Genomic DNA, 10,812 nt, shown 5'->3' on the forward strand with positions numbered 1-10,812 from the left:
ATTCGGGGGAAGAAAATTAAGCTTCATATCCTAGAAAGTGAAGTGTCTACCTACAGAGGGTGCAAAAAAAAAAAAAATGCACTTTTTAAGAAGTATATATGATCTCTAGGCCCACAGCAGAACTTGGATCCAAAGCATCAATAAAAATGTTCATTTAATAATGTGCAAATGTTGGCTCTTCATTTGGATCAACTAGGGAGAATTTCTGGAAGACTGGGTTTATACACCAAGCCACAATGGCACTAAGAGATGGTGGAACTAGCAACCATACCACAGGACTACAAAAGCCTAATCACAATGTAGTATAGAGATGTCACAGATGCTGCCAGGTGTATGTTAGGACTAAAGGCACCCTTGGTCCTCCAAAAGTTCACTGAAAGACTCTTGGAAGGTGGCTTACCAGAGACAACAAGCTCCCAGACCATCTCAGAAAGAAGGAAAATTTTAGATGAAAGAAAAAAAAAACTAACAAACAATCATAGAACAGATGCAATTCCACGGGAAAACTACCAGAATCTGCAGGAGATTCTACCTGCGGAATTTGCAGAGCAGAACAAGAAGGAGCAAGATACCAGAAAAGAACAACCCTGGAGAGACTTATTGCCCAGCAAGAAGGGTAGGTGGTTATTTATTTTATTCTGCTAGGTTTTAGATTGGATTGCTCTTCCTGTTTCAGTTTCTTGAGGTGGTGCCGTAGGTTGTTTATGTGCACTCTTTCTATTTTTTGAATGTGGGTATATAATGCAATAAGTTGCCCTGTTAAGACTGCTTTTGCAGCATCTTACAGGTTTTGGTAGCTTGTGGCTTTGTCGTCATTATGTTTGAGGAATAGCCAAAATTAAAGCCGAAACAAATGAAATTGAAAACAAAAGAATCATTCAGAAAACCAATGAGGCAAAATGTTGGTTAAACCTTTGGCCAGAAACAGAAAAGTAAGATCTCAAATATCCTCAATCAGAAACAAAAAAGGGGAAATAACAACAGACCACAGAGATAAAAGAGATCATCTCAGATTGCTACAAAAAACTCTAAGTCCATAAAAGTGACAATGTAGAATAAATGGACAAATACTTGGAATCACACCACAGCCCTACATTTAACCAGTAAAAAATACATCTCTTGGACAAACCAATATCAAGCACTGAAATTAAAGAAACAAAAAAGCTCCTGACCAAAAAAAAAAAAAAAAGGGCAAAACCAGATGGCTTCACCCCAGAATTTTATCAAACATTCAAATAAGAGCTAGTACCCATACTGTAGAAACTATTCCAAAATCTTGGAAAGAAAGGAAGCCTCCCCAACACATTTTACCAAGAAAATGCCAAAACCATAAAAGGACCCAACAAAAGAGGAAAACTACAAACCAATTTCATTAATCAATGTTGATGCAAAAATACTCAATAAAATCTTATAAAATAGAATATAGCTACATATCAAAAAATTATACGTTATGATCAAGTAGACTTTATCTCAGGGATGCAAGGCTGGTTTAACATGAGCAAATCCATAAATGCAATTCAGCAGATCAATAGAAGAAAAAACAAAGACCGTATTATCCTTTCAATAGATGCAGAAAAAGCATTTGATAAAATTCACTATTTTTTCCTGATAACTCTTAAGATATTAGACATAGATGGGACTTTTCTTAAACTGAGAGACGCCATCTACAACAAACCTACAGCCAATATCATACTGCATGCAGTAAAACTGAAAGCTTTTCCACTTAGAACATGAACATAGTGCTGGAAGTTCTACCCAATGCAATTAAGGAGGAGAAGGGTATTAAAGGCATTCAAATAGGAGCAGAGGAGGTTAAACTCTCATTCTTTGCTAATAATATAATCTTATACTTAGAAAATCCCAGATACTCAACCACAAGATTCCTGGAAGTGATCAAGAAATACAATAATATTGTGGGTATGAAATGTGTGCAGTTGTGATTTAATAAAAATTAAGAAAAAAACCTTAAAAAAAATCAATGTCCACAAACCAATAGCCTTGTATACACGAATAACAATGAAATGGAGAAGTAAATCAAGGACATGATACGCTTCAAAGTAACCTCAAAGAAAATGAAATACATGGAAATACATCTTATGAAAGAAGTGAAAAATCTCTACAGAGAGAATTATAAAACCTTAAGAAAAGAAATAGCAGAAGACACTAACAAATGGAAGAACATACCATGCTCTTAGCTGGGAAGAATCAACATTGCTAAAATGTCAATACTACCCAAAGAAATTTATAGATTTAACTCAATTACCCTTAAAATACCAATAGCATACTTTGAAGAACTCAAAAAATAGGTCTTCATTTTGTTTGGAAACAGGAAAAAAAAACATGAAGCTAAGGCAATACTTAGTAATAAAAACAAATCAAGAAACATCGCTCTACCAGACTTCAGATTACACCTCAAGTCCACAGTGAAAAAAACAGCATGGTATTGGGACAAAAATAGAGACATAGACTTATGTAACAGAATTCAAAACTCAGCAACTAAACCAGCCTCTTACCATTATCTGATCTTTGATAAACCAAACAAAAGTATACACTGAGGAAAAGAATCCCTATTCAATAAATGGTGCTGGGAGAACTAATTAACCACATGTAAAAGACTGAAACTGGACCCACAACTCTTACCACTTACAAAACACAATTCACAATGAATAAAAGATTTATTTTGTCATGTCTCAAATCTGCAATATGAGACAATAAAAATTCTAGAGGAAAGTATGGGAAAAACTATCAACCTGAGGAAAGATTTTAGAGGAAGACTTCAGTGGCAATCACAACAATAACAAAAATAAACAAATGGAACTTAATTAAACTGAAAAGCTTTTGCACAGCTAAGGACACAAAAATTAAAGCAAATAGATAACTTTCAGAATGGGAAAAGATATTTGCATGGTATGAATCTGACAAAGGGTTGATAACTAGAATCTACACAGAACTCAAATTAATCAACAAAAGAGAGAAAATAATCCCATCTATCATTGGGCAAAAAACATGAACAGAACCTGCTCTGAAAAAGTCAGGTAAATAACACAAAACACACGAAAAAAATGCTAATCATTCCTAATCATCAGCGAAATGAAATCTAAAGCACCCTGACATATCACCTAACCCCAGTGAGAATAGCCCACATCACAAAATCTCGAAACTGCAAATATTGGGGCAGATATAGAGAAAAGGGAACCTTTTTTGCACTATTGGTGGAATTGCAAACTAATACAGCTTTTATGGAAATAAATATAGAGAATCCTCAAAGAGCTAAATGTGGACATTCCATTTAGTTCTGCAGTTCCATTACAAGGAATCTACTCAGAAGAAAATAAATCATTTTATCACAAGAACATTTTCATTAGAATGTTCATTGCAACTCAATTCACAGTTGCCAAGGTCTGGAAGCAAACCAAGTGCCCATCAAACCAATGACTGGATTAATAAACTGTGATATATGTATACCGTGAAATACTACTTAGCTATAAAAAAGATGACTTAATATCTTTTGTATTTACCTGAAAGGAGTTGAAACACATTCTTCTTAGTAAAGTGTCACAAGAATGGTAATGCAAGTTACACTGTACTCAATACTAATATGAATCTAATAGAAAAGGAACTACATACCCATATAAGAGAATAACACAAGTATATTCAAATGGGGAGAAGAGAGAGGGTGAAAGAATAGGGATGGGGATTGGTAAGCTCTCACATGATGGACACATTTTGAGGGCATACAGCACACTCCTGGTATCAAAGGCTCAATTGCTTCAACTGTAACTTGAACTTTACCTTAGAAACACAAAGTAACCTAATCATTTGTACCCTCATAGTAATATGAATCAAAAACACAAAAATGCTTATTTATGAAGTATTTCTGGGAATAAAATATGTATGACACATTAACTTGTTTTAAAATTTTAACTAAAAAAAATAAAAGAAATCAATTCCAACAGAATCACTCATCCCTACTCAAAGGATCCCTAAACAACCTATTGCTGAATGATAGCTGGATTAAAGAGGAGATAAAGATGTAAACAAAAAAATTCTTTGAACTAAATTATAATAGGGACAAAAGTTAACAAAACCTGTTGGATGCAGGAAAAACCGTCCTGAGATGAAAATTCATTCAACAACCAAAAGACTGAAAGATCACAAATCCATAATCTAATGAATTGTCTCAAGGAACTGGAAAAGGAAGAGAAAACCAATCCCAAACTCAACAGAAGAAAAGAAATAACCAACATCAGAACAGAATTACATGAAATTAAGAATAAAAGAACTATACAGAAGATTAATGAAGCAAAATGTTGATTCTTTCAAAAGATGAACAAAATTGACTAGCCCCTAGCTGGATTAATCAGAAAGAGAAGAGAAAGGACTCTAATAAGCTAAATAAAAAATGAAAAAGGGAAGGGGAAATTACAAATGATACCTTGGAAACACAAAGTGTCATCCAGGAATATTATAAAAAGCTCTGTGCTCGCAAACTTGAAAACGTGGAGGAAATAGAAAAACACACAACCTACTAGGCTCTATCAGGAGGATACAGAACACCTCAACAGGCCAATACCAAGCACCTAAATTGAAATAGCAATAAAATATCTTCAAAAAAAAAAAATCCTGGACCAGAAGTTTTCAAACCTGAATTTTACCAAACATACAAAGAGCTTGTACCTATACTGCAAAAATTATTCCTTGACATTGAGAAGAAAGGAATTCCTCCTAACTCATTCTACAAAGCCAATAGTACCTTGATACCAAAGCCAGGAAAGAACACAACTAAAAAAGAAAATTACAGACCAATATCCCTTATATGAATGTAGATGTGAAAATTCTCAATCAAACATTAGCACACCAAATTCAGCTGCACATCAAAAAAATAATTCATCAAGACCAAGTGGACTTCATCCCAGAGATGCAAGGATAGTTAAACACATATAAATCCATAAATGTAATCTACCACATAAATAAATGCCAAAACAAGGACCATGTGATCCTTTAATAGACACAGAAAAGGCATTCAACAAAATTCAGCACCCTTTCATGATAAGAACACTTAACAAACTAGCCATAGATGGGACTTACCTCAAAATTATAAAACCCATAGATGACAAACCCACAGCCAACATCATATTGAACAGGGAAATATCAAAACCATTCTGGCGTAGAAATGGAAACAGACAAGCTTGCCCACTATCGCCACTTGTGTTTAACATAGTGCTGGAAGTCTGAGCCAGAGCAGTCAGGCAAGAGAAGGAAATCAAGGGTATTCCAATGGGAAAGAAGAGGTCAGATTATCACTCTTTGCTGATGACATGATCTTGTATCTAGAAACCCCAAACATTCAAGCAAGAGACCACTGGTTGTTAAATAAATTCAGTAAAGTCTAAGGCTACAAAATAAATGTACACAAATAAATAGCTTTCATATACAGCAACAACAGTCAAGTTCAAAATAATATAAAAATGTAATACATTTTTCAGTAGCAACAAGAAAATAAAATACCTAGGAATATATTTAAATTAAAAAGTGAAAGACCTCTATATGGAAAACTATGAAGCACTGAGGAAAGAAATTGCAGGAGATTTTGAAAGATGGGAAAATATATCATGTTCATTGGCAGAATCAAAATTGTTAAAATAGCTATACAACCCAAAGTCATTTACAGATTCAATGCAATCCCCATTAAAATACCAATACCATTTCTCACAGATCTAGAAAAATTAGTTCTACAATTTGTATGGAACCATAAAAGACCCAGAATAGCTGTTGCAACCTTACATAAGAACAAAGCAGGAGGCATCACCTTGACAACTTGAAGCTATACTGCAAGGCTACAGTAACCAAAACAGCATGGCAATGGCACAAACCAGAGGCATAACAGAAAACCCAGAGATGAAATCATCCTTATATTTCCAACTGATTTTTGACAAAGGAGATAAAAAGATACTCTGGGGGAAAGAATCCCTATTCAATAAATGGTGCTAGGAAAACCAGATAGCCGCACATAAAAAGACAGAAAGAGAATGTGCACCTTTCACCACTTACAACAATTAATTCATGATGGCTAAAAGACTCAAGACTAAGGCATTAAACTGCAAGAATTCTAGAAGAAATTCTGGAAAAATTCTTATAGATATCAGCCTCAGGAAAGAATTTATGAAGATTTCAAAAGCAATCACAGCACCAAATTGGTAAATAAGTGGAAGCTGATTAAATTAAAACGTGTCTGCACAGCCAAGGACACAATCAAGAGAGCAAATACACAAACCAGAAAACGGGAGAAAACATTTGCATGCTGTGCATCCAATAAATGTCTGATACCAGAACCTATACGAAACTCAAACAAAACAGCAAAAAAAAAAATAAAATCATGACCTTAAAACTGAGTAAAAGACATGAAAAGACACACACATACAGTCAAATTAGAAAGGAGGGTCAGGGATTTCAGACAAGGGGGGTGAGAAAAGAAAGAGAAGACATTGAGAACATTAGGAAGCAGTGACAGACGGCCTGAGAAGAGAGGGCAGCAGAGAGGGAGGGAAGCTGAGTCGGGTGGATAAACCAAAGGCTCCATCTAGGTTAGAGCAGACTGGAAGATAAGCAACTGTTAAATATCAATTGCTTATGCTATGTATGTGGGAATAAAGGTGAGAAGATGAAATGACCTTTCAGAACCACATGGGGTCTTTCCCTGGTGGTCTGAAGGAAGCTGAGGACATAGAGAGCAGCTGGAAGTCAGGGAGGAAAGAGAAAGTCTAGAAGTCAGGGTGGGGGTGGGGAGATGAGAAGCAAGCTACAAGGCTCAGGGCTGCAGGCAACATATTTTATCTCTGAAATGCAATTTGGATGAGGAAGAGATATGTCAGTTGGAAGAAAGAAGTCATGATGGTGACAGAGAAAAAGGTTTACTGAAATCAAAGATTAAACACCAGCTCTGCCAGTCAGGAGTTCCATCTTCCAGTGAAATGCTGCTTCTGCCATTTCAATTGTTACCTGTTCTCCCAAGTGCTCACAGTGAGGATGGTAAAAGTCACTTCCAGCACTGGTGCAGGGGACCAGGGTAAAAATAGGCTACACTACCCATGTTCACTTGGACACTAAGGCTTTGTTTGAGTCCTGCTATCTCCAGCCTTATTCTGCCTGTCCAGGTACTGGGGATGGAGCCTGAATCGCTGGGCCAATCAAATGTGTCAGCCTTTATTTGTTCTTCAGCATCCACCTTCCTGTTCTCTGGATCTTTTCCATTTCCATTCCTTCTCACTCCCTCCTGCTTGTCTCTTTCTCTTCATAGCCTTCCAAGGACCCACTTCTTACCATGTCATCCAGATCTCATCCTGGGCACAAAATCAAGGTCCAGGTTGGTTGGATGATGTGCAGATTCATGGCAGTTGAACAGTGACTCAGGCACTGCCATATTCCTGAAGCCCTGTTCCAAGGGCAACCTCTGTGTAGAGGAGGTAGCTGAAGTGGAGGAACAATTCCGAGGCTATTTTTATGGATTTACTGAAGAAATAAAGGAGCATGCCAGTGAATTCCAGATGGAATGTGAGTCCAGTCACTGAACTACAAAGATTCTCAAGGACTTTCTTCTCTTTCTTATTGTAAATTGCTAATCTCTCCCCTTCTCCCTGCTTTCTGCTCTATCCAGCTGCGTGCACACACTCTCCTGGAGATGTCACTCGTGTTAACTCTACACCTCACATCCTATTGCAGATTCTGGCTGCCTCTGACTCTTCTCTGAGTGACCAAGGCTCCCCTGTAACCAACCCCTGCTTTGTCTTATGTAGACCTGGTTCCCCAAGGGCCCTTATTCTCTCCCTGTCCTGAGTGATCCACATTGTGGCTTCCTCCTCTTATCTGTTTCTTCAGTTGTCTCCTCCCTACACTGCTCTTGCTGTGGTCCTCTCTCTCAAACACTAAAGTGCTGTGCTCTGGGCTGCATCATGCTCTGCCTCCCCAGCTCCCTTCTACTATACCACTCACACCTTCCCAAGACTGTTCTTTCTGAAAAGCTCCAAATGCTGTAATTGGGATTTGGCTCATCATTTCATGTCCAAGAAATTCATCCCAACTGAAATCTAAAATCCTACATTCTTTTCTCACAACTTTGCTTCTTATTCATGTTTAATAACTTGCTCTCTATCATCTTTCTACCTAGACCCCTTTGGGATGCAGGGCATAGCAGGCTGTGAGCTACATTCTGGGGAATCTATAGTAAGCTTCTTGAGAGGAGTTTAGGAGGACTGGAGGTTTGACAATGATATATATGTACCTTCCCTAGAGGGTGGCAGAGGGAGGCAGCAGGGCCCAGGAGGTCTGCACAGTAATCATGTAAAATCAAGGTATCACTGATACTGCAAAGAAGCTTCTCTTAGAAAGCTGCCCCCTATTTCTCATGAATGTCATCAATGTGTTGAAAACAGAGCTACAAAGGTAAGTTGAGTCTGCTCTCTGTTTCCCTTCTCACCACCTGCTCTGAGCTCAAGAACTAGGAAGGTACTCAGGTAGTATGGGGGATTAAACAACAAATTACTTTATTCCTAAATTACTGAAAGGGGTCACTGTCCAACTCTGTGGGTTTCTCAGTCCCTATGATCTCAATTTGAGTCATCATATGACACTCTCACTGCCCCTTGCTGCCACATGGAAGCCCGAGGCCTGGCTTTCCAGTGGCCCCAGCCCCAGGCCTGGCCATCTACTGCTCTGCCATGTCTCAGGATTCTACCCAAAGCCTGTGTAGGTGATGTGGACGTGGGGTGAGCAGAAGCAGCCAGGCACTCAGCACAGCTATCTCCTGCCCAATGCGGACTGGTCATGGTATCTCCAAGTGACCCTAGATGTGGCTGCTGGGGAGGTGGCTGCCTGTCCTGCTAGCCAGGTGAAACCAGCAGTCTAGAGGGCCAGGAAATCATCCTCAATTGGGATGAGAAAGAGCCAGGCCCAAGCCTAGACATGGGAGGTGACGGCCTTCAGGCAGGGAAGGAGGCACTGGGAAGGCATGGAACTTGAAAGATGAGAGGGAAAAAGAGAGATTGACTGATTCATTTCTGGGACACTAATTCCATCAGGAATAAAAACAGAGAATCCAAGATATGGAAGAGGTAAGAATGAAGGACCTGCAGGTTGTGGGAGCTGGGGATAGAAGGATCACAGGATGGAGGGATGGAATCAGGAATAGAGAGAGGGAGGTGGGGATGACCACACATTGACAGCTGGTGAGTAGTAGCTCTGGCATGCAGGTGTCCAGAGGATGCCAGGGAATTCAGGGCATGGGATGGGATATGACATCCTTTTTTCCTTTTCCAATTTCCAGAACAACCCATATCTATTACCTTGATCTTTTTGGCAATCCTAGTACCCTCCTTCATCCTTTTGCTATGACTTATGTTATGGTATTTGAGGCAAAGATGAGTTTTTGTTGTTGTTGTTGTTTTTAATCTTTCTTTTCTGTCCACGTTCCCACTCTGTTCTATCATTTTTATCAATTTCATTGTTTTAGCCACAAACTTTCCACCAGATTCTTTCCCCCATCTCCTTCTTCTTTAGGTGGAGATAATGTATTGATAATCCTGTGAAAATACACAGAATAAAATTTACCATCTTTACCATTTTCACGTGTACAGTTGAGTGATATTAAGTGTGTTCAGATTCTTATACAAGCAATCTTCAGAGCTATTCCATCCCTCAGAACTGAAACTCTATTCCTAAACAGCAAATCACCACTTCCCCTTCCTTATGGGCCCTGGGTAGGACCATTATACTGACTGTGTCTATGTATGTGCCTATTCTAGATATCTCATATTAAGTGGAATCATACCCACATATGGTAACTGTCTTATCGTGACTCACTTATTTCACCTAGTATAGGTTCCCCAAGGTTCAGCCATGTTGTAGCATATGAGAAGGTTTCCTTCTTTTATGGGCCTGAATAATATTTTGTCGACCTGACACATTCACATCATCCATTCATGCATCACTGGATGCTGGGCTTGCCTCCACCTTGACCTATTGTGATTAATGGTGCCATGAACACGGGTGTACAAATATCTCTTATGTAGAGGCCTATATTGTGTGATTTTAATAGGTCATGTCAGGATATCCCTTGGGTCCACATCATATCTGCTTTTCCATTTGGAATCAGGACCAAATAAGGCCTAGGATCCCATGATGTCATCCCAGGAGTCAATCTCATAACATTTCATCAAATGATCATCATATTTTATCAAACTGGAGTGTTCATAAATGTTAAGATGAATTATAATTGAAATACTAGAAGAAAATTATTTAAAACAGTAAATTTATTACAAGTCTTATATATTAAAATATGAGAAAGAATGTGTCTCAGAATAAAAGAAATATGGAATATACAACTTAATGGTGATTTCTCTTTCACTTTCTATTTTTATTTTGTTCATGTTAGCCGGGTATTATTATGTAATGGTTAAGTATTTGACTTCTCTATTTCCAGATTCAAATTGTTAGCACAGCTCAAGTAGAGATACAGGAAGAAGGGAGTAAATATTCTTTGAAAATTTTTCATTTCAAATTATATGTTAGCACAGCTCAAGTAAAAATATAGGAAAAAGAGAGTAAATATTCTTCAAAATTTTTTCATTTCAAATTATACATACATAAAAAATGACTGGGGCAAAGATTTATTTACTTACTTGCATTTTACATCACATTAGCTCCTTCAACTAATAGTTTCCTTTTATATTTTCTCTTATGAATTTCTTCCTCTTTCAGGGATTCAGAGTCAAAATTTATAAGAATACTATTGAGCCTGGCACATGAAGCTTCTATGCA

The 10,812-nt window shown here is 37.8% G+C and overlaps 1 pseudogene; it reads left to right on the plus strand.

Moving 5' to 3' along the window:
* The first annotated feature begins 6,971 nt into the window (after positions 1-6,971).
* On the plus strand, positions 6,972-7,568 carry LOC128596483 (T-cell surface glycoprotein CD1b-like; annotated as a pseudogene).
* Positions 7,569-10,812: the final 3,244 nt, after the last annotated feature.

This window comes from Nycticebus coucang, chromosome 10, assembly GCF_027406575.1.
Source record: "Nycticebus coucang isolate mNycCou1 chromosome 10, mNycCou1.pri, whole genome shotgun sequence".
Taxonomy (NCBI): domain Eukaryota; kingdom Metazoa; phylum Chordata; class Mammalia; order Primates; family Lorisidae; genus Nycticebus; species Nycticebus coucang.